This window comes from Salvelinus sp. IW2-2015, linkage group LG32, assembly GCF_002910315.2.
Source record: "Salvelinus sp. IW2-2015 linkage group LG32, ASM291031v2, whole genome shotgun sequence".
Taxonomy (NCBI): domain Eukaryota; kingdom Metazoa; phylum Chordata; class Actinopteri; order Salmoniformes; family Salmonidae; genus Salvelinus; species Salvelinus sp. IW2-2015.
In genome coordinates, this window is record NC_036871.1 from 14,750,166 (window position 1) to 14,764,128 (window position 13,963).

General features: G+C 46.2%; 1 pseudogene; it reads left to right on the top strand.

Annotated features, from left to right (window-relative positions):
- Positions 1–13,963, top strand: part of LOC111956935 (glypican-5-like) — a 198,212-nt pseudogene that overhangs the window by 95,383 nt on the left and 88,866 nt on the right.

The window sequence follows — 13,963 nt, forward strand, 5'->3', positions numbered from 1 at the left end:
GGGCTTTCCTTCACCGTGGCCAATGTGAGTAAAACATTTAAACGTGTTAACCCTCACAAGGCTGCCGGCCCAGACGGCATCCCCGGCCGCGTCCTCAGAGCATGGGCAGACCAGCTGGCTGGTGTGTTTACGGACATATTCAATCAATCCCTATCCCAGTCTGCTGTGCCAACATGCTTCAAGATGACCACCATTGTTCCTGTACCCAAGAAAGCTAAGGTAACTGAACTAAATTACTATTGCCCCGTAGCACTCACTTCTGTCATCATGAAGTGCTTTGAGAGAGTCAAGGATCACATCACCTCCGCCCTACCTGATACCCTAGACCCACTCCAATTTGCTTACTGCCCCAATAGGTCCACAGACGACGCAATCGCCATCACACTGCACACTGCCCTATCCCATCTGGACAAGAGGAATACATATGTAAGAATGCTGTTCATTGACTACAGCTCAGCATTTAACACCATAGAACCCTCCGAACTCGTCACTAAGCTCGAGACCCTGGGTCTCGACCCCACCCTGTGMAACTGGGTCCTGCACTTTCTGACGGGCCGCCCCCAGGTGGTGAGGGTAGGAAACAACATCTCCACCCCGCTGATCCTCAACACTGGGGCCCCACAAGGGTGTGTTCTCAGCCCTCTCCTGTACTCACTGTTCACCCTTGACTGCGTGGCCATGCACGCCTCCAACTCTATCATCAAGTTTGCAGACAACACTGCAGTGGTAGGTTTGATTACCAACAACGACGAGACGGCCTACAGGGAGGAGGTGAGGGCCTTCGGAGTGTGGTGTCAGGAAAATAACCTCTCACTCAATGTCAACAAAACAAAGGAGATGATCGTGGACTTCAGGAAACAGCAGAGGGAGCATCCCCCTATCCACATCAACAGGACCGCAGTGGAGAAGGTGGAAAGTTTAAGTTCCTTGGTGTACACATCACAGACAAACTGAAATGGTCCACCCACACAGACAGCGTGGTGAAGAAGGCGCAACTGTGCCTCTTCAACTTCAGGAGGCTGAAGAAATTTTGCTTGTCACCTAAAACACTCACAAACTTTTACAGATGCACAATAGAGAGCATCCTGTTGGGCTGTATCACCGCCTGGTATGGCAACTGCTCCGCCCACAACCGCCACAAGGCTCTCCAGACGGTAGTGCGGTCTACACAACGCATCACCGGGGGCAAACTACCTGCCCTCCAGGACACCTACAGCACCCGATGTCACAGGAAGGCCAAAAAGATCATCAAGGACAACAACCACCCGAGCCACTGCCTGTTCACCACACTATCATCCAGAAGGTGAGGTCAGTACAAGTGCATCAAAACTGGGTACAATTGCATCAAAGCTGGGACCGAGAGACTGAAAAACAGCTTCTATCACAAAGCCATCAGACTGTTTAACAGCCATCACTAACACAGAGGGCTGCTGCCAACATACAGACTCAAATCTCTGGCCACTTTAATAAATGTAATAAATATATTTAATAAAAGTATCACTAGTAACTTTAAATAAAGCCACTTTAGTAATGTCTACATACCCTACATTCCTCATCTCACATGTATATACTGTATTCTATACCATCTACTGCATCTTGCCGATGCCGTTCGGCCATCGCTCATCCATCTTATTCATCCCTTTACATTTGTGTGTATAAGGTAGTCATGGTGAATTTGTTAGATTATTTGTTAGATATTACTGCACTGTTGGAAGTAGACGCCCAAGCATTTCGCTACACTCGCATTAACATCTGCTAACCATGTGTATGTGACCAATAACATCTGATTTGATTTGAAATGCAAACCAATAGTGGACAAAATGTTCAGAGAACATCCCCAGAATGCAGTGCCATCAGGTAGATGCAGGACAAAATTTCTTCTCTCAAGCCAGATTTTGACCTAAAGATTGCTGTTATTTAATCTACACACCACCACTCTACCGACTGAGCTATTGAAGGGTAGCTCTGTGAGTAGTGTCAGCAGTAGGCTATTGTCTGTGCTGCCTATGCATTGGCAGATACAGGTACTCCGTTCCTATGGTTTAAAAAGTCGGTCAACCAAAAAAACTACTTCTCTGGTTGAAAGTGGCATTGATTGACCCTAGTGCCAAAATTGACTACAAAGTGTAAATAATAGAATTTTGTTCATAAAGTGAGTTTTTTTCCAAACCTCAGATTTTCTAGATTTAAGGAAAACAATTATGTTCCTAAATCATTGGATATTTGATGATGTTGGCTTTTGATTTCAGCCATGCCTAATCATGTCCACTTGCCCACTATCACGTGATGGTAGCGCCTTGGGAGAATTGTCACGCGCGCAGAAAACAGGTGTGCTGTGGGAGTTCTGTCCAACCTTAGCAGCAGAATCAACCTGCAGCCTTCCCATTAACAGACGGCAGGAAATGACGTGGAAATAGCCATTCACACGCATCACCTCGGACTTGTTTACGGGACAAAACAATACATAGACAGAAGGAGACTTGGTGTTTATAAAAAGGGCTTGGGGTTTTTCCAACTCAAGCATCCTCATGTTCGTCAGCTAACGTAAGCGTCGCAAACACAACTGTCATCAAAGACACTGGTGCTCTTAGAAAGCAGGACATTCTCAGAGCTTTTGGGATTCTTGATCAATCACATTCGCGTTGTCCAGCCGCCTCACGCGGTTGCTAAGCCATTCGTCATGCGTATGGTGGCTGTTTGGGATATGTAGTAAAGAGGAACACACAACGGTGACGAACATAACAAACCCATTTCAAGCTCTTGTTGCTTCTAGCATTTCTCAATCGGGATGTGGAAAAGCAAGACGAAATGAGTTCAGCCCCCCTGTAACACACAAGTAACAGTGGACAAACTAACAGTGGACAATAAGGAGCCAAATTAGCCAGAAAACAACCCCACCCCGCACCCCTGAAAAGACCTTGGGAGAGTCGGCCAAAAGCAAGAGAACAGGGTTTCCTCCTTCGTACCAGCAACCTAAGGATCTGTGTTTTCCCACTTACAGTCCTCTGCTCTACCAACTGAGCTATCCGAGAGGTTTGTGAGTGGCTGTCCAGAATGTTTTTGAGTGGCTGTCCAGAATTCAAACCAGCAGTGGACAATAGGGGGCCAAACTCGCTGGACAACCCCCCCCCACCTACCCAGAATGCAATCGGAGAGGGAGGCTGAGAAAGTTACCCTGGCTGATCCCTAGATAAACAAACCAAGATGACAGCCTGGGACCACCACTGCTTTCTGTAAGGCAATACTCCCCTAGAGCCTGGGATGGCCTGGGACGGCCTGGGATGGACTGGGATAGGTCGGACACTCTCTAGTTCGTTCCCTCGCTCTCTGCTCCTCTCGTCTCAACTCTCTGGCCCCGGGGTAGACCAGGGATATATGAGATGGAGACGATACATAAACACAAGTGTGGGGGATTATAGACATATAGATACACGCACGCACGCACGCACGCACGCACACACACACACACACACACACACACACACACACACGCAGGCAGGCATACAAATGCGAACACACACACATATGCAGGCATACAAATGCGAACACACACACATATGCAGGCATACAAATGCGAACACACACACACATGCAGGCATACAAATGTGAACACACAGGTACAGAAGCATATACAGAACTTATAGTAACACACACATGCTCCCGTCACCAATTTCATCGCCCTCTTCCCAAATGTATAGAGAACGCAAGTCTTTGTTTTCCCCATAGGCTGAACAGTTTGGCATAGGGCATCAGACCATGGCATCCTATGCCATCATTCTCCAGGAAGTCACCGGAGGAATGCCTGAAATGGAATAGCTGCCATTTGAAAGATTTAACAAGGACAAACAGGTGGTTAAACACACACACGCACTCGGGCTTCCATTCCCATGCCATCACTGAGCGCAGGAGATAATTGACTTATTGTTGCATTGTAGTCTGTGCCATCCGTCAAGCTGTCCTCTGATTGGGCAATGGGATTATGCGGCCAATCCGGACATCATATCTAGCTTCTAAGGCTATTTCTCTCTGTTTGTCCCTGTTGTGGCCCCAAACTGTCTTAATATTTATTTTCCGTATCATTTCTGTTTTTAGTGGATTATGTTTATTCTCCCTACCATTACTTTTTGTTTTGTTTACATAGCTACATGTTTAGTTAGGCATCCGACTGATTTGTGCCCATGTTATTGTTTTGAAATGACGACCTCAGCCCGTCTCTACAGGACACTTCACTGACAGAAACCCCTTGTCTTGATCTCCTGAACTGGGTGGTATTTATTAGGGTACACCGTGGCAAAATGTTTTGTCACGGAAAGGCAAAACGAGCATTTCTTTTTGGACAAGTTCAGGCAGTTCCTCCCTGTTTCAGTCCTTTTTCCCTCAGTTTGGTGCCCAATGAACACAACCCAGGTTTTGTTGTGAAAGAGAAAGAACAGAACACACACAAGTGTTATCGACTTTCTCTTCCAACTCATATTTTGGAGGGAACGTTTACATATTTGTCTCTACAAAACAAACTTTTCATTCTGGAGACAGGCGAGACATGGCGTTTGATTCCGCCAAATTTCAACACTTATGAAAGAATGAGAAAAAAGCTAATCCCAAAAGTTATAATAAATCACTTTGATATAAATATTTACATATATATAAACATATATTGAAGATATACACTGAGTGTACAAAACATTAGGAACACCTGCTCTTTCCATGACATTGACTGACCAGGTAAATCCAGGATAAAGCTATGATCCCTTATTGATGTCACTTGTTAAATCCACTTCAATCAGTCTAGATGAAGGGGAGGAGACGGGCTAAAGAAGGATTTTTAAGCCTTGAGACAATTGACACATGCATTGTGTCTGTGTGCCGTTCAGAGGGTGAATGGACAAGACAAAAGATTTAGGTGCCTTTTGAATGGGGTATGGTAGTAGGTGCCAGGCACACCAGTTTGTGTCAAGAACTGCAATGCTGTGTGATTCCTGTGTGTATCACGGAAATCCAGCCAACTTGACACAACTGTGGGAAGCATTGGAGTCTACATGGGCCAGCAACCCTGTGAATCGCTTTCGACACCTTGTAGAGTCCATGCCCCGACAAATTGAGGCTGTTCTGAGGGAAAAAGGGGGTGCAACTCAATATTAGGAAGGTGTCCCGAATGTTATGTACACTCAGTGTATGCTTTTGGTAACCAATGATAACGTCCCTTAGTGTCGTCTAGTCTGCATAGATACATGTACAGTATTGGCTTGACTATGCCACTCTGTTTAGCTTAGCTAGGAAGTGTTGCTGTGTACGAGACTGTGTATTCAGCTGTCTTGTCTGTTTGGTTTAGTCTTTTAGTAGCTTGTCAAACTCCCTCCAGTTCCCTCTGATGGTGTCTGCGACAGATCCCCAGGCTCTTGTCCCTGTCTGGATCTGCTGTTGGACAATATTGTCCAATCGTGTGTGTGTGTGGGCGTCAGGAGAATGCCAGTCCTGTAATAGCGATGGGTATTAATACTGGGGAGTCTGGGTGCTCCTGCCCTGCCCCTCCACACACCTGCCCAGTCTGCCAGGCAAGCCAACTAGACACACACACAGACCCAGTCTGCCAGGCAGGCCCAGACCTCCCTGGCAGTTTGAATATGTCCCAACAGGACCCTGTGGTGTCTGAATACGACCCAAACTGGTCTCGAGGGATATAATCAGTAGAAAGAGGGGGTTGGTGTGTCTGTGCGTGTGTCTGTGTCTGTGTCTGTGTCTGTGTCTGTGTCTGTGCGTGTGTCTGTGTCTGTGTCTGTGTCTGTGTCTGTGTCTGTGTCTGTGCGTGTGTTTGAGCCGTGGTGGTTGGTTTGAATCCAACATGAATTAGCATGGATTTTTATAGTTCTACTGCTTGGAAAGACAAGACTTTTTACATTGTTCGTTTCAACTTGGCTTAAGAAACGATCTGGCAGTAGTGCAACTGCAACAAAACCATGTGCTAATCAACAAAGAATTAAAAGTGTCTCGATCAGTACACATTAGCTTCCCTCAAGTGTTCTAGCTTGGATTATTTCATAAAACAAACAGTTTACAAGTTTACAATTTACAAGTGTTCCAACAAATGTTTGCCTTGCGGAGCGCGTGGGGGCGGTCAGTATGTAAATTGTTTTGACATTTTAATTGTTTGAAAAACTGCATGGAATAATACAAACAGAATACAATTTTAGCATTTTTGGCTCCTCCACCGTTGTTCGCCGTAAAATGGTTGCTACCTTGCATGTCGTTTGATTGCCCACCCGCAGCTCTATAGTCTGTGTGTGTATGGGGTGTGTTGCATTGCCAGTTTGAGTGTGCATGTTGTGCTGTTTGTGTGTGTGTGTGTGGTGTGTGTGTGTGTGTGTTGTCTCTGTGTGTGTGCATGTGTGCTGCTAGTGAGTGTGTGTTGTGTGTGTGTGTGTGTGTGTGTGTGTGTGTGTGTGTGTGTGTGTGTGTGTGTGTGTGTGTGTTGTGTGTTGTGTGTGTGTGTGGTGTGTGTGTGTGTGATGTGTTGTTGTGTGCTAATTTTATGGTCAGGGGACTTCAAGGTAATGTAATAACACAATCATCTCCCCAATGGCCCATGTCTGCCTCTCTTTGCTGCTCCACAGCTGGCTCCTGTGTGTGTATTGACTGAAAGAAGGGGGAGAGAAAGGCGCGGGGAGGTAGAGAAGGGGGGGAGAGAGAGAGAGAAAGGGGAGAGGAAGAGAGAGCAGAGAGAGGGGAGAGATAAGGAGAGAGAGAAAGGGGGAGAGAGAGAGAGAGAGAGAGGGAAGGAGAGAAAGGGGGAGAGTTGAAGAAAGAGAGATACAGAGAGAGGAGAGAAGAGAGAAGAGTTGTAGAAGGTAGACATGTGCCAGTACTGATAACTCTGTTCTCTCCAGTGACTCACTTCTCTTACCAGGACATGGCCTGTGTCGCTCCAGCAGGTCTCTGGTAGAGGCCTGCATGGTCCAGTGTTCTCAGTCAGGAACTTAGCCCTGCTGTTATGCAGAAACCTCCATTTTCAATTGCCTTTATAGGGCAACATGTGCGACTTATATCATAAACACAACACACACACACACACACACACACACACACACACACACACACACACACACACACACACACACACACACACACACACACACACACACACACATCCTCCTAGCCCCAGAGGCTAACGCTATTTATAAGCCGCCCCGTTGGCACATATGGGCTCTGACGACCTGCGGTTTTGAAGTTGTTACGCATATTTCTCCTTTTCCCCTCTCTGTTTGGTATGGAAGAAAGTGCATGTTTATGTTTTGTACATTCCATTGTTTAGTTTTCCGATAGGCACACAGTGTCTGGGAGGTCTGGGCTGGCTGGTGTGAAGAAGTGTATGTGTGTGTGTGTGTGTGTGTTTGTGTGTTTGCGCCTGGAGTGTTCACTAGCTCTCCTAAACAGGTCCCGTACCGTAGGAGTGAAGCGTAAATACTTCAGCAGTGTCTTTGATGTTCCCGCATCACATGCATACTGCATTAGAAAAGCCATTGCTGAAGTCCACTTAAGACGTTATTACACTTACTCTGCTCCAAGAGCAGTGATGCAAGTTTCTTCTTATGTAACAAAGAGCTGAGGCATTTATGTAAGCCTACGTCAGGTGTCCGGCTTGCTTCGTCATTTGTAAGTTACAGAGCCTTGTCGTAAGGCTGTCGGAAGTGTGAGATCTGCCGTACCTCATTTTGAAAGTACACATTCAGTATAGGCGATGTATGACAGGAGGCAAGGAGAGCAGTAAGTTATAGCCTAATGACATTGGGTTGTCAGGACAGCGATAGAATGACCCCTCCAGACAGAGACAGACAGTGAGGATGATGAGGTGCTTCTCTGTACTCCACCAGACGTGGTGTTGGTGCAGCTCACCATTAGACTGTCCATCTACCTAATAGAATAACATTTAATAACACCCAAGTCTTTTAAGCCAATAAGACACSATTGATTTGGATTGTGGGGGCGGTCACTGCATGACCTGTCTGTCTCATAGAGCCATTCAGAGTTTTAATGGCCCAGTGGAGATATACTCATCGTTAACAGCACACGCACACACACACGCACGCACACACACACACACACACATACACACATGTCAGTCTTGGCAATAACTCTCTCATTTGTCCTTGTCCCCCTCCAACGTCTCCGTGTCTCCATGAGCCCTATGTTCATTCTGTCCCCATCGTTCTTTCTCCAACTTCCAACTCTCTGTTCTCTGCTTCCCAGTATGTGTGTGTGGTTTAGACACCATTCCCTTTATAAAGCCACTTGTTTTTTTTCTGTGACACCCGCAGGTGGACAAGGGTGTGTAGACATTGTGCCGTGTGTCAACCCCCGTGTGTTTCTCCCTCCTGCAGGTGGACAAGGGTGTGTAGACATTGTGCCNCGTGTGTTTCTCCCTCCTGCAGGTGGACAAGGGTGTGTAGACATTGTGCCGTGTGTCAACCCCCGTGTGTTTCTCCCTCCCTGCAGGTGGACAAAGTGTGTGGTCGGTCAGCCAAGGAGCCCCGCACCAGCGTCCACCCTGACCCCGCCCCAGAGGTCACGACCTCCACGGTGACATCATCGACCGTCACTCCCTCCGACCCCCCCTCCATCCCCCCACCAGAACAGCTGATGGGACAACTTGCCCACCTGAGGAGGTAAGGCCGGGCCAGACAGAGCTGGGACAAAAGTTCTGTTCAGATCCGAAACACCTGGGAAATCAGATTCTTTCTTCGACATCAGATTTGCAACTTTTCGGTTTCCATTATCCTCGTGTGAGTCACATTCTCACTGCATGTTAAATAGGCAGAATAACCTATTGGTTTTCTGTCAAATACTTGACATGCACTTGATTTAACCCAGTGTGCTGGGATGGCGGAGCTGTGCACGTTAAATCAAGCACATCTAATGTTTTTGAAAGGAAAACGATAGGTACTTGATCTAAGTCTGGTGACAGATGAACATCATGTGACCGTCATAAATAAACGTTAAAAAAATTTACAGCATGTGATAGCCAAGGGAATTATGGACTTTGAGATTCTTGGCTCGATCTTAAATGACAATTTATTCATCTATACAGTACATATAGTATAGTGATTCTGCCACACACACACTCACACAGACATACTGTGTGTTACACACTCCTCTCACACGGTCCGATTCCCCCTCTACCTCGTCCTTTGAGGCACCCGGTGCCCACAGCAGCTGGCAGGGCAGTGCCCACAGGGAGGGGGGAAGATTAATACTGACAGACCGCTTCCTGTTTACCCAGACTACCATAGCCCCAGCTCAGATCAGCTGCCCACCTCAGTGCTATCACATAGGCATAGACATAGGCACACACAGACACACAGTCACACAGTCACATATTAGGCATTAAGGCACACTCACTCACTCACTCACTCACTCACTCACTCACTCCTCACTCACTCACCTCACTCACAGCCTCACTCACCATCAATCAGTCACTCACTCACTCACCATACTCACTCACTCATCACTCACTCACTCACTTGACCATGCAGAACCCAGTATTTGTCACAACCGTCGTCAGGGGAAATGACCCGACCAAGGTGCGAAGCGTGGTACATTTTCCTTTTTATTTATGAATGTCACCAACAAAAACAACAAAACGAACGTGAAGCTGACTTAGGGGATAAGGGCCACTACACAGATCCAACTACCCACAACTAAAGGTGGAAAAACAGGCTGCCTAAGTATGATTTCCAATCAGAGACAACGATAGGACAGCTGTTCCCTTGATTGGAAACCATACCCAGCAAAAACATGAAAACAGAAAAACATAGAAGATAAAGAAACTAGAATGCCCACCCTAGTCACACCCTGGCCTAACCAAAAAGAGAATAAAAGCCTCTTATGGCCAGGGCGTGACAGGTATTTGTGGTCCAGTCGTAGCTGACGGTCTGCCTGGCGCTGCCACCCTGCTCCATGCCTAACAGTATCCAGCACCCAGCCCTCTGCCAGCCTACCCACAGCCCAGTGGGCAGTATCCCTCATCAACACAAGCAGTTTACACTGGCAGAGGCACAAGGGCCAGTAGCCACTGGCAGGGAATGGAAAGGAATAATGATATAGTGGAATAACAAGGGAAAATGGAATATGACATAAATATATGTAGTTTTAATTGTAATTTATATAACACAGAATGGAGTAGAGAGGAGTGGACCACTCATTTTATGACTTTAACTTTGTTTCCAGTTAAGTTTAATATATTTGTTTTGTCGAATGGGATAAGTTCCTTGGTTGAAAATTAAAGGACATTTTTCATTTCAGACAACAATCTAATTCCAGAAAACAATCTAATTTCCAGACAACAATCTAATTTCCAGACAACAATCTAATTTCCAGACAACTAATTTCCAGACAACAATCTGATTTCCAGACAACAATTCTAATTTTCCAGACAACAATCTGATTTTCCAGACAACAATCTGAATTTCAAGAACAACAATCTAATTTCCAGACAGTAATCTAATTTCCAGACAGTAATCTAATTTCCAGACAACAATCTGATTTCCAGACAACAATCTGATTTCCAGACAAACAATCTAATTGCCAGACAACAATCTGATTTCCAGACAACAATACTAATTTCCAGACAACAATCTAATTTCCAGACAGTAATCTAATTCCAGACAACAATCTGATTTCCAGACAACAATCAATTTTCCAGACAACAATCTAATTTCCAGACAACAATCTATTTCCAGACAACAATCTGATTTCCAGACAACAATCCTAATTTCCAGACAGTAATTCTAATTTCCAGACAACAATCTAATTTCCAGGACACCAATCTAATTTCCAGACAGTAATCTAATTTCCAGACAACAACCAAATTTCCAGACAACAATTCAATTTACTTTGTGAAAAAGGGGTAGTACACACATACAGTTGTGTTGTATTCTCAATTTGAAATTGAATTGCTTCACTTTCAATAGGCTGTATGACTTTGTATGACTTTCAATAGCTGTTTTAAACATTGTCACGTGGGACAACAAATGAGTGTCCTCACCTACTGTGCGGGGTGTGTGGGAGGGGGGTGTGTTTTGGTGGGTTTTTTGGGCGTGTTTCCCACCCTGACCTCTGACATCTGCATGTGCATGACTCACCCTTATCCAGGGTCGTAAACTGACTATGTCTTCCTCTCCCCTCCCCTCCTTGTTTTTTGTCTGGCCCTCATTTGTCCCTCCTCCGTTTTCTTTGTTTTTCTCTCCCCTGCACCTTTCCGCTTGTGTCATCCCCGCCCCCCCCTCCCCCGGACTCTTCCATCCTCAGTTCATTCCCCCTGAAAACCCTCCAAGAACGATAACCTAGAAGTCTGAAAAAAATCTCTAGGTAAGCATGACAAACACCCACCCACCCGGTGAATGACAACTACCTTTCCTCTGTCTCTGCTTCTCAGTCTCCACATATGTATGTCTGTCTTTGTCTTTGTCCGTGTGTCTTTCTGTCTGTGCCCTCTGTTTCTATCTCTCTCTCTCTCTCTCTCTCTCTCTGTCTCTGTCTCTGTCTCTGTCTCTGTTCTTGTGTCTCTGTCTCTGTCTCTCTCTCTCTCTTTCTCTCTCTCTCTCTCTCTCTCTCTCTCTCATCTCTCTCCTCTCTCTCTCTCTCTCTCTCTCTCATCTCTCTCTCTTCTCTCTGTGTGTGACAGCACTATGTTGTCATCAGTATTGGATCAGGCTATGATGTCTCTCAACATATGTGTGTGTCTGTCTGTCTATCTGGCTAGTGACAGGTGATTAATGATATGGTTTAACCCTTCATAATCCCTCGTCATTCATTAGGATCCCATTCGCGGCCCACCCCTAACGGGGGCTCTGATACTATCATCATGACAGCCCCTGACTGATGGGGTCCTAACAGCATGTGACCTCACATGACCCCTCCTATTGGAGTCCCTGTCTCTTGGGTGGCCGTAACAGGTGCCTGATCAGAATTATTCTCTTGTTTGGCCACCAGTCACTACAGCATATATATTATTTTCAATGTGTTTAAAGATCTATGGGAACTATATTCTTTAGGTTCGACAGTATTCCTTTAGGTTCTGTCTATGCACCTGTCATTCTATTAACACATTCATATCATGATTACATATCATATGTAGTGGGTGGTAACCATAGACGTTACAGTATGCTGTGTTTCTTATAACATAGAGTCTGTACCCTGACTCTCACCCCTCTGTCCTCTGTCCTCTTTCCCACCTCTCTATCCATCCTTTCTCTATTCTGTCGCTCTTCCGTCCTTTCTGTTCTCTCCATCCTCTCTTTCCTCTCAGGGAGTTTCTGAGCTACATCCAGCGCTATAAGTCATTCTTTGCAGTGCTTCCAGAGATGCTGTGTGAGGGAGAGATGGTGGTGGACCGACTTTACCTGCTGGAGCGGAGACGACGTGGTGGAGAGGTAAGACTGAGAGAAGGAAAGAGGGATGGGGGTGAGAGAGGAGGATAAAGGAGTATAGGTGATGTGTGAGACGACGTGGTGGAGAGGGCTATCTGTTATCTGGAGAGATACGACTGGAGGAGAAAAAAGGCCGGAGGGGGGGGGGGGGGGGTTAGAGAGAGGGGGTCGAAGAGGTAAGACAGGGAAGATGACCATCAGTGTTGTTTAGAAGCTCATACGCTGCCCTACTCTACTGGGTCTGCTGGTAGAGTGTGTGTTGTGTGTTGGTGTAATAAGCCTGTGTGTGGTATTATGAGGCTGTTGTTGATTAGCGAGGGAATGTGGAAGTCATAAGGAACATCTTTCCCTGTTGGACGAAAGGATAGCACTGGCTTGCTTTTTGTCTGTCTGTCTGTCTGTCTGTCTGTCTGTCTGTCTGTCTGTCTGTCTGTCTGTCTGTCTGTCTGTCTGTCTGTCTGTCTGTCTGTCTGTCTGTCTGTCTTGTCTGTCCTGTTGGTCTGTCTGTTATCCCGCTCGTCTGTCTGTCTGTCTGTCTGTCTGTCTGTCTGTCTGTCTGTCTGTCTGTCTGTCTGTCTGTCTGTCTGTCTGTCTGTCTGTCTGTCTGTCTGTCTGTCTGTCTGTCTCTCTTTCTCTCTCTCGTTCTTAATTTATGAGCTGTTTGTTTGGTGCTGATCTTCCTGTACGTGGCTGTGTGGGATCCACTCATCACCTGGACATTAAACCACTGCCATGTGTGTCTTTGCACGTGTGTATGCATTTGTGTGAGAGAGTGTACATACGTGTGTGTGTATGAGCAAACGCTGATCTGTAACTTATTCCATCTCTGGAAGGGCTTCATAAGCGTTTCTAGAACGTTCTCTTCCCTATGCAATTATGACAACACTGGGGCCTGCGGTGGCCCCTGCCTGGCTTCAGTTACCATGGTACACACACACACACACACACACACACACACACACACACACACAGACAGACAACCCTGGCCATCCATCTGATAGTGTTTGTCCTTGCTATGCTATTGTTTTAGTTTGGCCTCGTCGTCCATACTGCTTGTCTCTTAGTCTGTCCCATGGGGATTGTGGGAGTAGAGGGCACTGTGCTTCTGATGAAAGGAACTCTTATTTTTTGTCTCTACTCTCCCCTTCTCCACTCTCCCCTTCTTTTCTCTCTTTTTTTCTTCTCTGGCACTGAGAGAGACCAAAAGAGAGAGAGAGAGAGAGAATGACAAAGAGAGGGAGGGAGAGAGAGAGGCAGAGAGACAGAGAGACAGAGAGAGAGACAGAGAAAAGAGGCCCAGTTCCTGACTTTATGCACTTAAAAATGTATCATTGGCTCTTAGAGAGACCACACATTCATCATGTCAAGCATTCTGACACAGCATGTCTCTCAGTGAAAACAACCCTGGTGTTCTCTGTTACCACGAACATATGAGAGGAGAAGAGAGGGGTAGAGAGGAGAAGAGAGGGGTAGAGAGGAGAAGAGAGGGGTAGAGAGGAGGAGAGGAGAAGAGAGAGGTGGAGAGGAGGCACATAGAGTGCTGG